The sequence below is a fragment of the Maylandia zebra genome, linkage group LG9, assembly GCF_041146795.1.
Source record: "Maylandia zebra isolate NMK-2024a linkage group LG9, Mzebra_GT3a, whole genome shotgun sequence".
Lineage (NCBI taxonomy): Eukaryota > Metazoa > Chordata > Actinopteri > Cichliformes > Cichlidae > Maylandia > Maylandia zebra.
Window position 1 is genome coordinate 18815993 of NC_135175.1, and position 16954 is coordinate 18832946.

Here is a 16954-nt window from a genome sequence, read left to right on the forward strand (position 1 = left end):
TTTAAGTTTAAGGAGTCATTAGAGAGAGAGACCAAAAAACCCTACAACAGACAGCGCTAGCATCAGCTCGTGGTATAATTTTAGCTCGTTAGCATCAAACAGCAACCACCTTGACTGAAAAATGAAGCAAAAACAGCAGTTTCCCAAATGGCCACTTAAGGCTGGCTCCAAAAACAAGTTAATCCCAAAAGACCCCTGTGATAACACGACCAGCTTTACAGTCAACACACACTTGTTTACAGTATACTAAAAAAAAAAAAGCTGCTGCTAGCTTTTTGTTTGTTTTTCACAACTCAGATCTTTAATTTTTACTAAGTTAGCATTATTAGGGGTTTAGCATCATTAAGTGAAAGCTGCTTGGGGACCCTGGTGGTATAAGATGAATGGAGCTACTGTGAAGCCACCGACTCAAGGTGAGGACTTTCACCATCGCCATTTAGATGTTTTGAATCCTGATATGATTAGAGGAATAGAGGTGACTGTTAAATGTTCATTTGTTAATAGCTTACCAATCATGAATCATTAGCCATCAGCGTACCCCAGATAATCATCATTACTCAATCACAGTATGACCAAGATGTACAAAATGGACTAAATTAAGGACGAAATGAGCGACTGAGCCCATCAGCTCAAGAGGAAAGCATTTACAGAGGCAGCAGACCATAAGAAGTGGACAGGCAACCAGCTTTGATGGGGGCCATTGAGCTCACTTTGCTATTCCAAAAAGCCAAGAGAGAAATGTAGCTACAGGTAGGAAATCTAAATCTTAAGTTACAGAGACAAACAAGACACAAACATTTTCTCTAAGTGCAGAAGTGGATCAATGAACTCACACACTGCAGCTGATTGTGAGTGCACAATACACTCAACACATTTCCATTGGTTTTGCAATCTTTTAGTCGAATCATGCTTTAAAACTAGCTGCACAAGCTGATGAATTAGTTTCAAAGAGACATCAAGGGTACTTCCCACTGTCTGACCTGCATCCTCAGTGTCCTCCTCAGTCATGCTGTTTACCACAATTGCTGCAAAAGCACTAAACTACTATGAACCGATTAATTAAACTGAGCTCACACTGCAATTGCGTATCAGTGATATGGGTATTTTAGGTAAAGTGCCTTTACCAGGTGGGCCTGGGCCCCTTTGGCGCGTCCATAATGGAGGTAAACAGAGGTCAAGACAGAGAGCTGTTTTTCCACAGATTTCTACGGCATCTGAAGCTATCACCATCTGTATTGTACCTCATCAATAGACAAATTATACTAATGCAAATGCGGATGGCAATTTAATGCAATTAGACCAATTATTTCTAAACCACATAGACAGTAAAAAAAAAAAATCCCATATGTCCATTACATTCACACATAAATATCAAGTATATCTAAAGAATCATTTAAAACTCTATCTTAAAGAACCAAAAGAATTACAAACTGTTAGATGGTTAATGTTGATAGATCTGATCAGACTTCTGCACTGGCTTCATTTTATGGCATCAAAGCTCTGGACTGTCCATCTTTTATAATGTCCATAACACGTGACACAGGCTGCTTTAGCTGCTAGCTGTATGATACTAACTACCTCAGCTAATTTAAAACACTGAACTGGACCTCTGAACTATGTTTATGGCTTGTTGCGCAGTTAATTGTGCTAAAAGGCCTTCTGTGTTGGTTAATAATATTCTGGTATTACTCTATTTATACATCAACATTTCATTTCTAATGCATCTGTGGATGCACTTTAAACACTGAGGTAGTTAGCATTAGCTAAAACTAAGATTGTGACGGCCAAAACGCCAAACAAAGCTTCAAAGCTCAACACTTCTTTAACCGCTTATCAAATGCAGGAGAAATGGTCTGGAAAATATGCTACATTCACACCTATGGCCAATTAGAATCAAATATTAACCTAATATACATGACTTTGGACTGTAGGAAGAAGACAGAGTACTGGGAGATGCAGCTACCTACTGCAGCACTGTGCTGCCTGTCACAGTGGTCATATTTTTTAATTTATTGGCCATATTTTTTAGGCCTTAGTTAGTATTTACATGGATGTTCCTCTGTGCAAAAAATCCTATTGACTCAAACCCTCAAGTATGAGAGTGTGTATGTGTTACAGATAAAAGAATTTGATTGTGATTTAATTTGTTTTGTAGATTAGCTGTTGAAGTGTGAGGATTTTCTGTTTTTGTTCTATTTTATATCAGTGGAATCAGAATATGTTTGGGCTTGGGACTGATGGTTAGACTAAGAAATATGCTGGATCTCTTCAATCAAGAAATAACCAGCAGAAGACTCGACAGCAACAATAATCTCTTTTTGCTGCCCCAGTCTTTTGTAAGTCATACAATGAAACAGCTTTATGTGCTGATAATTATGAAGCTGTGAAGAAATCTGCCTCTCTTGGCAATATGGAAGAAAATCCACACTCTCGCCTCTCAGGTGTGCGTGTGTTTCTTTTATACTTATGTGATTTGGGGCGAAGCGTCTCCACCGGTAATCAGCAACACGCTAAGCAAATCATAACTTAAAGAAATCAGGAAAGGGAGCTCAATATCAACCTCGTGACAGTTTAAACAAACGTCTGTGTGTGAAATTGGATTTATCAGTTTAAACGGATTGGACTAATGACAAGGGGGACAATGATATTAAGCGCCTTAAAGAGGAATTTATTTTTTCTATGATCTGCGAGACGATCACTTGGGACAGTAATTTGCTGAAATAAGCACCCAAACTGGCTATTAGAGCCACCAATCGGCTCACTTGAGACCAAGAGGCATGTTTCACAAAAGCAATTTGTGAGCACGATACACTCTGGCAGCCTCCTGTTTCACAAATAACTGTCACACACAGACAGCAGCTAAATTAGCAGGTTCAACGGCGCTTCAGTATGGTCTTTCGTCTGGTTCCCCAGCAAGCCTCTGCAATCTGCAGTCACCCACGGCGCTCTTCTCAGTGTAGGCTGGTAAAGATGCGATCACGTGACCACCTGACCACATTATTTCTGTTTTGCTAAACAAAGGAGACTTCAAAATGTAATTTGTGATATTTCAAGAGCATTTGTTTACAAAGAGACTGCTTCAGAGAGATGAGTTGTTGAATCCTGTAAAATGAATTTGCTCCTGTGTGTCAAGGCGGGTGGCATGTTATCAAAAATGGCAGCGGTATTTCAAACAGATCTGCTTACTTTTTGTTGCTGTAATGTCTGCGATTTTATCGACTCAAAGTATAAATCTTTTCTCGTGGTGAAATGTGAACTGGCAGCTCTTCTGATTTTCCGTCTTGTGTCAGTAAACTGAATTGTCCTACAGAATACCGTCACAGAAACCCAAAAGGGAATTATCACATGGTTACACTCAAACGCGTGGAGTCGATAGATGAAGTCAGAACGAATTTAGGTCCTAACTTTACTGCAAATCACTCTCCAGCAAGTGGATGCCTGCATCAGTGATATCTGCTGTGCGTGTTATTTTTGTTCAAGTGTGCAAATGTGCGTGAGTGCAAGTGTGTCTTCATCGGAGGCACTGAGCTACTCAACTGACTGAAAGGCTGAAACTCCAAGAAGAAAATGAGCCTCACACTGACCCACTCTTCTACAGCGACAGGCGAAGGAGTTGAGAGGGAGATGGGGCGAGAAAGTCGTTGAGGGTCACTTGAGGTAGATTACTGGAGAGAGGCCGGTAATAATGAGATGCATACAAGAACAGAGGATGAAGGAGATGCAGGAGAGGATGAAGGGTAGTGGTTGGGTGAGATAAAATTGAGGGAAAGGGCAGGGATGGAGGAGGTTGGAGTAAAGAGAAGAGGGATGTTAGAGGTTAGGTGTGAACAAAAGGAGCAGTGAGCGAGGAGGAGAATGGACGGGATTAAGAGAACATCGAGGTTCAGGTGGAAACAAAGAGGAGTTTAGGAGCACTTCAGAGCAAGGAAAGAAGGGCTGGCTTTGCTGTGAGGAGTTCCTGGGATCTCCATAAATCAAACATACCACATGCCATAAAATAAGAGTTTTTCGCATCTCTGCAGTCCAGCACTTGTCAGGAAAAGCGGCCCCGCGGAGGTAATTGAATCAGGACACAAAAACAACAGAACAGACTCACGTTGAGGCGGTCGGGCGCAGCTGGGAAAGCAAAAGAGACCCTTCTTTTAAAGAAAATGGAAAGGAACGACCAGGGGAAATAGTGGTATTTGGAGACCGAGGTGTCCAGAGAGCTGATTCTAGGCGGCCTTTCATACAAGCCAGGGCTCCAGGTGCAGCACAAAGCAGGTCTGTTTCACAGCCTGTTCCCCACCACCTCCTCTACACCTCGAGTCTCACCCATCCTTTTTTTTTTATCGTTTTGTTTAATGCAAACTGCAAACATATGACTGCAATCAACCATCACGCTGTGAAATGACAACAGAGAGGGTGAGAATGGATTCAGATTTGTCCCCTGACAAAAAGGACGTGCAGCTTAAAATAAACCAGTCTGCACAAAAATACCTGCGACAGCCTGTCTGCTTTTACAGGCTGCGAGCATGTTGCGGGGACGGGAAGAAGCTGCTGACTTTAAAGCGCTCTGTTTTGCAGCGTGCTTTTAATTGGGCTCGTCCAGTAAACTACCACTATTGTAAAGGGGAAATTGCCTGTAAAAACTCGGTGAAGACTCACTCTGGGAGCAGCATGTGAATAAACACAAACAACACTAGGTGTAAATGAGCCTAATGGGGGTGGGGGGGGGGGGGGGGGGGGGCCTGAATCGTATCTACAGCTGGCCCAGACTGTTAATGTCTGCACTTTTTCTATTAGACGGGACCCCCTGGCTGCCTCGTACAATTATGTTATTCTTCTGGGACTGTGAGTGTGGGTGTCTGCACTGTGAGACGGTGTCTGGAGGTGATAAAACAGCAGAAAGCACATAAATAATGACTTAATGATCCCCTCCACCCTAAGCTGTAATGATGACGATGGAGTTTTGCAACCCGGGGACGCTGGTGGAGGCGGGTGGGGTAATCCACATGTGGCCTCCAGGTGTGCTTAACTTCTACAATGTTACTTCTTAACCTCTAAACTCACCAAGGCTACACTCACTTTTACTTTGTTCCTTCTGCACCGTCCACACCGCCGCGTATACGGCTAGAAATGTTAAGCTTTTCTCGCGTGGGCACGAAAGCTGTTTTCAGGAGAATAAAACCGCTGAACATTTGTCTTCTTTTTAAGGAGAGGACGCGTGTACACGATGGAAAGAAAAAAAGAAATGGGTAGTTTTGAGTGACAGACTGGGAGGAATCAGACGCCGAATCAGACGTGCGGCTAAATTATAATGTAGTCACTGAGGCAGAGATAAGAGTTTGCGTAATTGTCCAGGTACGTTCTGCTGCCAATGCTTTACAACAAAAGCAGTAAATCATGTGACTGTAAACTGTAATTAACATCCTTTTGCCTCCTTCCCGTTAATCATGCTCCGCGGCTAAATATTGATGTGTTTGAGACATTTTTGAATGTCGTGCTGAAGGTGTTTTTAATTATTTTGCCAACAACTAATTGGCTTTAGCAGCGTCTGGGAAGCTCAGGAGTTCAGCGAGAACTCTGAATGTCATCGATTTACACTGACAGTGGGGGGGTGGGGGGAGATGTAGCACTAAAGAGTGAGAATCAAAGAAGAAATAACGTAAGCGTAATCTGCCAATTAGTATAATTGCTTCAGCTAAAAATGATGAACCCTGGATTCCAGAGAGGCTGAGAAATCGCACGTAGGCCACATATGTTTTAAAAACCAGGCTAAGAAGAAGCATATATTTGGAAGGAGAAAGTGTTAATCAAAATATATAAGGAGACAGCGCAGGTGTGCAACTGCGTTGACGACAGTGACAGATTACATTAGGTGATCTGCCACAGCCACCATAGTGAATCATGGCAAACTCTAATTATATTTTGACTTTACTGTGATCACCATTAATTAACACAATTATCATCAAAAATTTAGTAAACTTTTTTAAAAAGTTCTTTTTAACAGAGGATTTCCTTGAACTTTAGTTCAGCCAGAGATACTTTCATTCAAAGGAGATTAGTGTCCTATCTACAGTTAATTATATTTAGAGGTATGGCTCTTTTCTGGGACCTCTCTGCCCGTCCACGTGCATACATATAAAGCCTGAAGCTGAGAGGAGCAAAAACAAGAATACAGAACAGAGTAGCCACCACGGACACAACACATGGCTTTGATGGAGTCAACATAAAAAGGAAGGGCTGGGGTAAAGGTGGGTAGCAAAGTGGCCTGCAGAGGCAGCAACAACTGCAGACAGGCTAAGAAGCACACTGGGTTTAAAAGACCAGACAAATCAGGATCAGCGTCCCTGTAAAATGGAATGACAGTTTTATATAGATTATCTTATTTTCCTAGTTGCTGGAAGCCAACTATAATTCAGCAATAAATGAAAACAAAACGGCTCCAAATTCTGCTGTTATGTAATTAACACACAAACACTCCGAGTTAAAGTGGGAAGAAGGATTGTTGGCACCCCTCAGTGAGTTACTGAATCATGACTGTGCTCCCTGACCTTCCCCCGTATCAGACGAAGGTAAGCGAAAAAGATTTCTTCCCTCTGGGGATGAGTATAGCAGTAACATCATGGTTTTCAGTGCAGGGTGAGAAGGAGGGTGGATATTGTAATGGGGCTGAGGAAAGAAGAGATGTCTAATTTTCTCTAAAACACCCAGAATGGTTTGTGGATCTCCAGATGCATATCTCAGGCTTTTGTAACACAATCGGAGACATTAAAAAGAAAGAAATGGGCTTTATTCGCACAATTACCTCCTGAGTATCAGCTGCTTGATGGTGTCTAGCAACAGCTTCCTCTTCACATTGTGCAATACAACTCCTTTTTTTTGTGTGATCTTCTAAAGTCAATAAAACGACATTGACCCTGCGAGAAAGGGTGCCCTTTTGCCCTCTGCTGTTGCAGTGATGGGAGTACTTTTCTACCCAGAAAGCCCTTGGGGAATAGCGTGAAGCACAAAATAGATCAGGATGCTACGGGGCCCCTGGCTTCATAAGGGCAGAAGTCTATTTTTAATGACAAGCGGAGCACCGCAACACAGTGTGGCGGCAGGGCAAGTCCAGAGGAAATTTATCCGCTGCGTAGGAGTTCCCTCGCTCACTGCGCCTGTCTGAAGAGTTCTGAGGCTTAAATCAAAAACAACTGCAGAGGGTTTTACCTGCAACAGAAAATCTATTTTGTTGAGCTCATCTCAGCTGGTGCTCATTAAGGAAAACTTGGGCTTTTCGTTTTGTGCAAAATTTTATGCAAAATTTGCAAGATTTTTTTTGCATCTGTGCACATTTCCTCCATTTTTGCATGTATCTGTATTTGAAAGGGCAGCTGGGGAGGAGGGGTCAGATTTAGGGTCAGGCCGGGGTTGCGACCAAACCCATTCCTGAGAAAGTGAAATTGGAGCCTTTCCTCTTGAGCCACTGCATCCTGCTTGACCTCCAGAGTCCTGCATATATGCGCCTGAGCTGCATGTGAAACAAAGAGCAGAAGTATTCCTATTTCTCATATTTGTACAGAGATATTTTTGCTACTGCCTCTACTCTCTCTGCCTATTCTCAGGGAATTATTTGTTGATTTCACTTTTCCATCTGACAGCCTCTGTTTCTTTTCCTTAGTTGAATCTCAGCCTACACTGCGCAATGCTGCAGGGTTTAAAGCTCATCTCCTCCGTACCACAGAAATACACACAATGCACACCTTAAACTATGTGTACAATGCAATGTGTGTTTTAGGCGCTTTGGAGTTTCCTTGTATTTGAGTTTTCTTTTTTCTATGCAGGAACAAGGAGGGAGGGGAGGAAAAAAAACACATCTCATCTCATCCTAAAGCATCTTTTAACAATCCTCTTCAGTCCCAATAGGGCAGCACGGCGGAAGCAGCACAGGCAGAGAGTCAGCACAACTCTTGAACGTAACTCACTTCTCTGGGGAACTGAGCAACACAATAGAGCCGGAGCAGGATAGAAACATTCTTTGGTTTCAGCATAATCAGATGACTGTATTACACTGTCTACTGAAAAAAGGATACTGATGGCAATATCTCTACAATTACTCATTGTCTTTTGGAGCAACTGATATCCTTATCGCTGAAGCCCAGTACCTGGCTCGACTTAATGTTCCACAACAAACTAGCCCGTGAAATCAAACTCTCACCTGTGTGCAACAGCAGTCAGCTCCACATGACCACATCCTCTTATACGCAGATAATAATAACAACAATAGTAATATTAAAAATCCAGCCAGCTCAACATGCTGAAAAGCTACAAAATAAGGTACCTGCTCCTGGCAGGCATCCACCCAGTTTCCAGCTGAGGGCTCATTCTTCCTAATAGTTTATTTAAGTAAGAATGAAATGTTATTCAGAAGGAATAATAAGTGGTTTGTTACTCACTGCTGGTGGTTTAGATCGGACCACACATCCTCTGTGTGGTTTCACCTTCAGAACTGAGAAGGCATTGTGCCTATGACCGGGTAGACTACACATTCGCACTGAAGCTCCACACAGACCGGTAAAGAGGGTGACTCATGAGAGTCTCATGTCTGAAGACTGTTTGCGGGCAAAGGTTTGAAAACAAGGAGCTCTTTGCCACACGACTGTGTTTTCTTGCTTTTATGTTATGGTATTTTATTAAACATAATACATTTGTAAGTGCTTCGATGTTATATACATTGTGGAATTGATAGACAACTTATTCTTGATGGACAAATGGATGTTGTTAACCTTTGTTGTTCACTTTTGCATGTTTAAGGGAGATATTAGCTTTTAATTCCATGATTCCTTCAGTCAGGCTAAAAACAGCTGCATGAACCTCGTGCAGTATTGAGATCATTCACATAAGAGTGTTTTAACCTATAGTTTGTTTACTATTTGCTAAACTTTAAGCTTTTCCTCCTGATTTTTCTACACAGAGAAAAATCCAAGTCAGTCCACTCATTGGCCAGATGTGTCTGGACCGAGAGCAACACAAGTAAATACAGGAAGAAGGTGCCATGTTCTTCTTTATTGGAGAACACAGAGAATTCACCTTGATTTCACGGCTAGTTGCTGTCCCCTACAGACCATTGCACATTTCTAGTACCTTTCCACATCCCAGAATACAACGAATCCATGGCTACAAGAAGTTTTTCAACTCAAACGTACACCTGGTAGCTGGTTCGGATTGAGGTTGGCTCACGTTCACACCATAAACGAACATCTCTTGAGTTAATTTGGAATCGCACCAAAACCACCTCCTCCAATAGGTCTTGGTGCGGTTGCTTTGGTCCACGATTACTTTATTCACACCTGCATAAATGAACCACACCCAGGGGAAAACGAACCAGAGCTCGATCTAAATGGATGAAACACTGCAAGTGTGAAAAAAGTTTAAAAAGCTAAAATATCAATACAACAATTAAATTATAGTTCATCACATAAAAACTCTTTTGTAAGTTATTACTACTTATGATCCTATTATTATTGACCTTTATGTTATTGACTGTAGACGTGAATGTAAATCTAACTGGCTGTTTGTCACCCTGTGTTGGCCCTGTGATAGGCTGCCGACCTTTACCCCACCTTTTACTATATGTCAGGTGGGACAGGCTCAAAACCCCCTTGCTATCCCGAATTAAATAAGCAGTAGAAAATGGATGGATCCAATTAAATGATTACCTTGGATAAGCAGTAATAATGGATCAGTGTGGAAAAAGTGTTCCACCGTTGTGGTTGGTTTTTATGATGTTAAATATTTAGTCCAGGTATTCAAAGTAAGAGCCAAAGGGTCATAAGAGTGATCTAAGTATAATCCTGAGATAATAAGCAGTGTGGGAAAGACAATCTCTGTTCTGGATTTGTTCTGGTTTGTGGCGTTTTCATCTTTTGGTGTAAAATTTTAGACGATAAATGCCAATGGTTCTTTGGGGGAACTGCCAACAATAAGAAGCCCAAATGCAGTGTAGTTTTTAAGCCAAGAAATCTTGGGGGCTATTTGTTTAATCTCTTATATTGAAGCATATTTTTAAAGCTGATTATGGGTATTTGTATAAGATCTTAAAAAAAAAAAAAAGTAGCTACAAAGCAGCCATTGACGCATATTTTCAAAAGTAGAGTGGATTAGAAACTTGTAAAAGCATAAAAAAGGAGACGCTGTGTCAACCTATTCAGAATTAAAAACTTCTTAACTATTTTCCACAACCTGGGATGCAGATATTTGGCAAAAACTGCCAAATTTCTGCTTTTAAACTGAGGCAGCTGGGACAAGGAAATGAGCTTCTCTGATCTTTGTGGCAAATAAAATTGTTTTTTTTTCTGAAGAGACAGTAAAGGAATGCAGTCAGGACACATCTGAAAGTGTAAAAGTAGAGATTTTGAGGATTTTGAAAAGTGACATAGACATATAACCTTTATACCAATTTTCCCTTTCATTGCCTTACTCTTTTCTATCACCTGTCCTCTTCCTCTGCCTCCTGTCTTTCATCATCTTTCCTTCTCTTGATGTCTTAGCTCTCTTTTCTCTGTCTTGTTTGGTCCTGTCCTGCCCCTTTTTCCCTCTCTGAGGACGTCTTGCACTGACAGCTGAATCCAGCAGACAGATGCATCCGGGAACAGACTGGACTGCTGCCTCTTGAGGGAACCTCCTCCTTGTACACTTAACAATTTCCCTCAGACCCGTTCACCCTGCCTGTCTGCTCATCTGCCTATCACCCTTTCCATCTCCATTTCTTCAGTTTTCTTTCCCCTGCCCTTTATTTTTCCATTCAAAAAGCAGGCACCTCCCCTCTTTGTTGGGCAAACTTAAGCTCTTATCTTTTCACCTATATCTGCGTTGTCGCCTCTCCTTTTCTCTCTTTATGTCTCTCCTCTAATCTCCCTCTGCATCTCTCTTCCATTCCCATTTTTTTCCCCGCGTGGCCAAACTACAAGAAGTGGGCCGCTTTATCTTTTTAGATGTTATCGCAAACTTTCATATGAGGTCGGATAAAAAAGAATATAGCACCCTCTGTAATTCCGTTTCCTCCTTCATCTGCTGAGGGACGCATCCTCTTGCAACTTGAATATTTTTTCTTCTCTTCCTTTTCTTGTCTTTTTTTTCGAGGATATTGCACTGATTAGCCCATCGTAATGATTTCAAAGTACAGATAAATGTTTTCATTTGCTGAAGATTAAAGTATTTTCTGTATTTATATCCTCTCACTGATCAAATTAGAGCCTCTCCGGCTGTTTGCGGCGCTGCAATAGATGAAGCTCCGATAGTACTAAACGCATCACATCAAAAAAGCTTCTTATCGTATAATGATATGCTCCATAAAGATAAGGAGCAAGCATTTTCGTCCCACGAGGAGTTAAAAAAAAAAAAAAACTCAAACCCGCGACCGATTGCGAGCTACATAGTCTCCTGTTTATTCGAAGGCATACGGTAAACACAAATAAAAGCGCAGAAATCACACACATGGGCCTGCTTTAGTAGTGGGTGGGCGCCTAATTTAGTTGTGACTATACATAGCAAAGAGTCTCAAAGTCTCGCAGGAGGCAGTCCAGTTTTGCTCTCATCTCAGAGGTACAAGCTGCAGCCTGAAAGAAGAAGCTCCTACAAAAGGGGAAATATACGAGCTGAGCGCCGCTATCAAATGATCCTCTCATTCATGCTTCAAAGTCATTCATCTTCCAGAGAAATACAGCAGGGTGACGGCCCGGAGAGGGAGAAAAGTGTGTATTTCCCCCTGTGTATGTCTGCATGTGTGTTCGGTGACAACTCATGACTCATTTCACCCTTCAAACAGCCCCGTGGCACTCAATCAGTCAATAAACAAAGACCAACAAAGCTTCTCCTCCACTCTTTTTTTGCCCCCGCCTCTCTTTTAAAGAAAAAAAAGCCTCTTTTCACCTGACTCATTACACCTCATCACACACTCTCTCCACGCTCCCGCCTTCTCATCCTACCCCCCACCTCTCAGCGACTCTCCTGGCTAGCTTCATCCCGACGCAAGTGTAAATGGAAGACTACAATACACTCCGAAACTTAAAGTTTACAATAATCGCCTCTCCTGATGTCACAAAAAAAGAGTGAAAGTTGGGAGCCTTCTCTGTTCAACCTTTCAAACACCCTCTCAGCTTGATCCTTAGTAGGGAGAAAGAGGCTTTGGGGATTATTCAATCATGACCCAAATAGTCCGCTCTGTGTTTCGCCTGCGCTGGCATCGTGGTTAAAAGACAGATTCCTCCACTATCTGAGTGGGGTTGGAGGTTGTCGTGAAAGAGGGGGACAGAGCTAATGCAGTGTAGCTGTGCTGGCGAGTGACGGCTGGTTTAGTGGTGCTAATTCCTTCTGACGTGTGGACATGCGAAGGGATGTTTAACTCAAACCGCAGGCGTTCACTCTTGGATCCAAGCAGCAGAAGCAATAGCACATCCAGGATCACATATCGCTCGCTCACACCTCCCTGCCTCACTCTGAACTCAAATTATTTCCTACACCTGCCTTTGCGCTGCTTCTGCTGTTTAGCATGCAGTGTGAAATTACCACAGCTTCCTCTGTCTGTTTTACAAGAATAGGTCCCATCAGAGAACTGGTGTGTTTGTGCATGTCTGTGTGTGTGTGTCTCTTTTTACACGTACACTTTTTTATCGTTTCATTTCCACCTCTTTTGCATGTCAGTCTTAATTTTGCACCTGTACGTGCCTTGTTTTTACTTTAGCTCACTTTACCCCGACTGAGCAGCACTGTAATATAATAGTCCTCGCAGGAAAACAGACTCACAACGTGAGTTTTGGAAAAGATGGCGCCATGTTTGTTTTTTAAAAAGCGTCAAACCTTTCACGGGTGACCTTGACGGAAAGGGACTCGGATCTCCGTGCGGCACACAGAGACGTAGACTTTTGTGAGGATAAACAACAGATGCTTTGGGGTTGCATTATGCATCCCACTTCATAACTTCCGCTCTCTGTGGCAACTGTTAGGACACTTTGGCCTTTAAAGAACAGAAGTGGCGTGGCTGATAAACTTTCATTTTGCCAACATTTTCATTTCCTCTCAACAGCCTTTCAAATCCCCGGTAGGAAACCTTGAGAGTAGCCATAGCAACATTGCACCATCTCGCTATATCACTGACAATGACAGAAGTGAAAAAGAAAGAAAAGGAGAAAAAAATGCTTAGTTTCACCCTGGCAACTTTCTCTTTTGTGTCAGGACAGGTCAGAAATGGCACAAACGGGCACTGAACTCTCCTCAAAATGAATTATAAAGTTAAACAGTCATCCAACATGTGGGATGATTCTCTGGAGCTGCCACAGTCTTGAACTCAAAAGTGGCAGGAGGACCAAGGAGGAGGGATGAGATAATGGCAAAGTGGTTGTGATGTATAAATAGCCTGTGGTAGCTTGAGGACAAAGCACAGCGGGAATGAGCAGAAAACCACTTCAGCTATTGTTTGCGACTCCAAGTTTCCTTGCTTAGGAGCAATAAATCATCCATTTGGGGAGAATTAGTCAAATCTGCCCTTCCATGCAGTTCTCACCCAATAAACTCACATCTTTTGTGAGGCTGCGTGTACAGAGACAAACTATAACAAAACCCCATCTTGCTGATGTCACACAAATAAGTAACCAATGGGGCCTTAGAGAGGCCAGAGGCTAATGGCTGTTTAGTTTGCACGTGCAAGACAATGCCTTTCGCTTTCCCTCCCAACGGAGCTCGACCCCCGAGGGGATGTTGAATCACAAAGGTCGACAACAATGGGGCTTGTCATTCAATCAGTTTCCACGGTGACCACACAGTCTCACCGTGCTCCGACACCACCAGAGTCATCGCAGAACATCTTCAGGCTGGGACTAATTGCTGTGTTTCTGCTGGGGTTCTGTGTCAGCGCTCAGGCAAACTCCCCACGCAACACAAATATCAATCACGGCTAATCATATGCTGCTCCTCACAGCACGCTGGAATGTGGAGCAAGTTTACATACAATGGGCTCATGTGAGCCTGCTGCTCGTCTCTCTGTCAGTGCAGGGTTAGGGGTTAGGGTTAGGTGGTGGTGGGGGTTTTTTTTGCACGCCACAAATACTGCTTATTACAGTTTCCCCTGTAAACGATCATTAGCAAATGCAGTTTTTCCTGTTTTGTCCAAGCAACCGTCCAAAACTCAAAGATAACAAATGCACTTTTATCAGAGACCAAGAAAACGCAGCAAATGTTCACATCTGAGAAGCTAGAACCACTAATCTGGATTAAAAGTTACTTAAAAGATTTATTAAGCTTCAAAGTAAATGGCAGTTTCCTCAATTAATTGTTTACTTTTTCTCTCTTTAAACTGATGACTACAGCTCTGAGCCTTTTTTCCTCTCTCCCCATTCAATATTTCTCAAGCATTTCAGCAATTTTGTCCCAAAAACTTCCTAGCACTTATTTCCTCTTTTATTTCCCCTTTTTCTTTTCCAAAGGGACTTTAGCTTCCAGCGTCTAATAAAAGGCCTGAATAATTCTTCCATCTGGATGATGGTCACTTATTTCCACTGGTGTGATGGCACATTCGAGTCCCAGCATCCTTAAGGTCAATACTTAAGAGACATCCAAAAAAAACCTTGCAAAACCGATAAAAACAGCGAGTCTGAATGGAGAAAAGAGTTTGGCATGGGTTGGACATTCTGGACACGACATGTGAGAAAAATGTGCACGATTTTGTAAAAGGTGTTTGCCTCAAGCCAGGAAAAACATTGGGGAAAAGCAACTTAGTTAACAATTATAATGTACACTCATCAGCATAGTCACAGTTGGAGATTAGCAACCCTCTAAACGTGCTGCAAGGACAGGCTCATGAGGGGCATTGAGGTAGCAGCAGAACCACATACATAAACTCCTGACAGCAGAAATCTTTCCATCTCTTCTTTTCCCCCTTCACAGCAGATCCCTCAGTATATTTAACTTCTCCTTTCTCATTTTTTTAACCAACTCACTGACGAATATGATGAATGCCATGTCAGTTTGGCTTTTGTGGAAGAGTTCTGCTTGCTTGATTTTTTTTCAACATAAGAAAAGTTAAAATGAAGCTTTTATTCCAATAGCAAAATAACTTCTCTTTATTTTCTTTTTTTGATAGTTTAACAAAAACCCTGGGTAAAAAAAAAAAGCCTCCAAGGAGAGCTCTGGCTGTGCAATGTGTGAGTGAGCAGAATTTAATTTGAGGTGTATGGCTGAAAAGTTTGAATACCTCAACAAAGAGATCAGCAGAATGAAATAAATTCGGCACATCTTGTTATTGTGATTAAATGAAAATTACTAGCATTAAACTGCGGAAAATCTGTGTCTCTCAAAGGGCACTCATTCATTCTTGTGGAATCAAAACGGTGAGAAAGAAAAATTCAACAAAAGCTGCAGAGATTGAAATCTTTACTCTATTAAAGCAGGAGCAAAACATTACATATAAAAGCAAGGACGTTTATTATAAGGAAAAATAATAATAAGTGGAATAAATCCTTGAATAACATCAAATTTTGTTTTAATGGTTAACTAAAGAAGATGTGGATGTGAAAATTCAACAACTTGTCTCCTGTGAAGCCACTGATGTTTTCAGGATTGGTGCACTGCCATTTGCTATACTGTTGGGCCCTTTTCCCCCCTTATTTCTTTTCTTTTTAAAAATTGTGACACACATATTTTCCAAGCATCTCCCAAAATAAGTCGGAAGGAGTGAATGAAGCAGAGGCTTAGCTATTAGATCGTGATATGAAACCCTAATCAGCTGTAACGAGATATTAGAAAGAGGAAAGCGAAAAGCCAGACACTGCTGCGAATGTGTGAGATGTAAAGATCTGATGAAAGCTGTGAGGTACCTGCTGATGGCCGCACTCTGCCAGCACCACCAAGCGGCGAGACGTCGCAGAGCACAATGCAAAACTTCTAAAACTGATTATTTACCCCATTGTGGAGAAGTGCAGGCATGTGCCCCAAGGCATGCAACCCTATCCCCATCCTGCCGGATACTGTTTGGATTTTTTACGCATGTTAACGTGTGATTTAAGTACAAAATGTCATTTAAAGATGAGTTAAAGTCGTCCGTTGTGATCAGGAGAAAAACATGTTAAGAAATGCAGAAATCAGACGCATATCTGAATAACATCAATACTGGCGCAGAGCTCAAAATAAAACAAAAAACAAAAAAACGCTTTTTATTTTCCATGTCTTACCAAGTGAGGTGTCCAACTCCCGGTCATCTAGTAGGGAGCGAAGCTGCGTGTCTTGTCCCGGTGAGAACAGCGCGGAGGAAAAAGACAGAAAGCAAATATGAGCTAAGGAGAAAATATCCTCACTTCAGCTGTGCCTCTGGTCAGAAATGGACCTCAGTAAAACTCGGTTAAACGGAGATGGTGCCGTCTCCGTGCCGGCGGAGGAGCCCCGTGTGCTATCTCTGCTCCCACGGAAGAGCGCTCTGGTGCCGGTGGCTCCTCGGCGCACGATCTGTAATCGGACAACGCACTGTCGCGCTGCGCCACAGACGATATGCCTCCGCTGTGTGGCGAAAAAACGACGGCGCGTTAAAAGCAAAACTTTCCTTGCGCTAAAACGCTCAGCGCCTGTGCGAGAGGAGCGGGAGGAGCGGAGGCGGCTGATGCGCCCGGTGCTGCTGGCGGTTACAGCTGCGCAGGGTTGCGAGCAGGGTTTTGATGGCTGAGGACTGCGCCCCCACTTTGCGCGTCCACTCCAGCAGCAGCAGCAGCAGCGAGGAGAGACGTGGCAGCGGCGCACAGCTGTCCTGCAGGTGGAGGAGAGGACTAGAGCTCACTGAGCGCTGGAGCTACAAGTGGGATGACAGATTTGGAAGATCTTCAGTTTTTCTTTTGTTTTCTTTCTTTTTAAACATATTTACTTAGTCATGCACTTGTTTTCAGGTGTGAAAATCTCCTCTAGATCTTCTCTTTCATGAAGGTCAGAGGTCAGTGTCATAATCTGAAAA

At 42.5% G+C, this 16954-nt stretch overlaps 1 protein-coding gene across 3 annotated transcripts in view; it reads right to left on the reverse strand.

Moving 5' to 3' along the window:
• The window catches only part of sema5a (sema domain, seven thrombospondin repeats (type 1 and type 1-like), transmembrane domain (TM) and short cytoplasmic domain, (semaphorin) 5A), a 167853-nt gene extending 151150 nt beyond the window's left edge, over positions 1 to 16703 (reverse strand). Inside the window, exon 1 of one of the 3 annotated variants that reach the window (XR_191067.4) lies at positions 16188 to 16703. The gene's annotated coding sequence lies outside the window, so the exon portion shown is untranslated. The remainder of the gene's footprint in view (positions 1 to 16187) is intronic. The other 2 variants (XM_076888111.1, XM_004546589.5) reach the window with 2 other exon arrangements.
• Between the last annotated feature and the right edge of the window lie 251 nt (positions 16704 to 16954).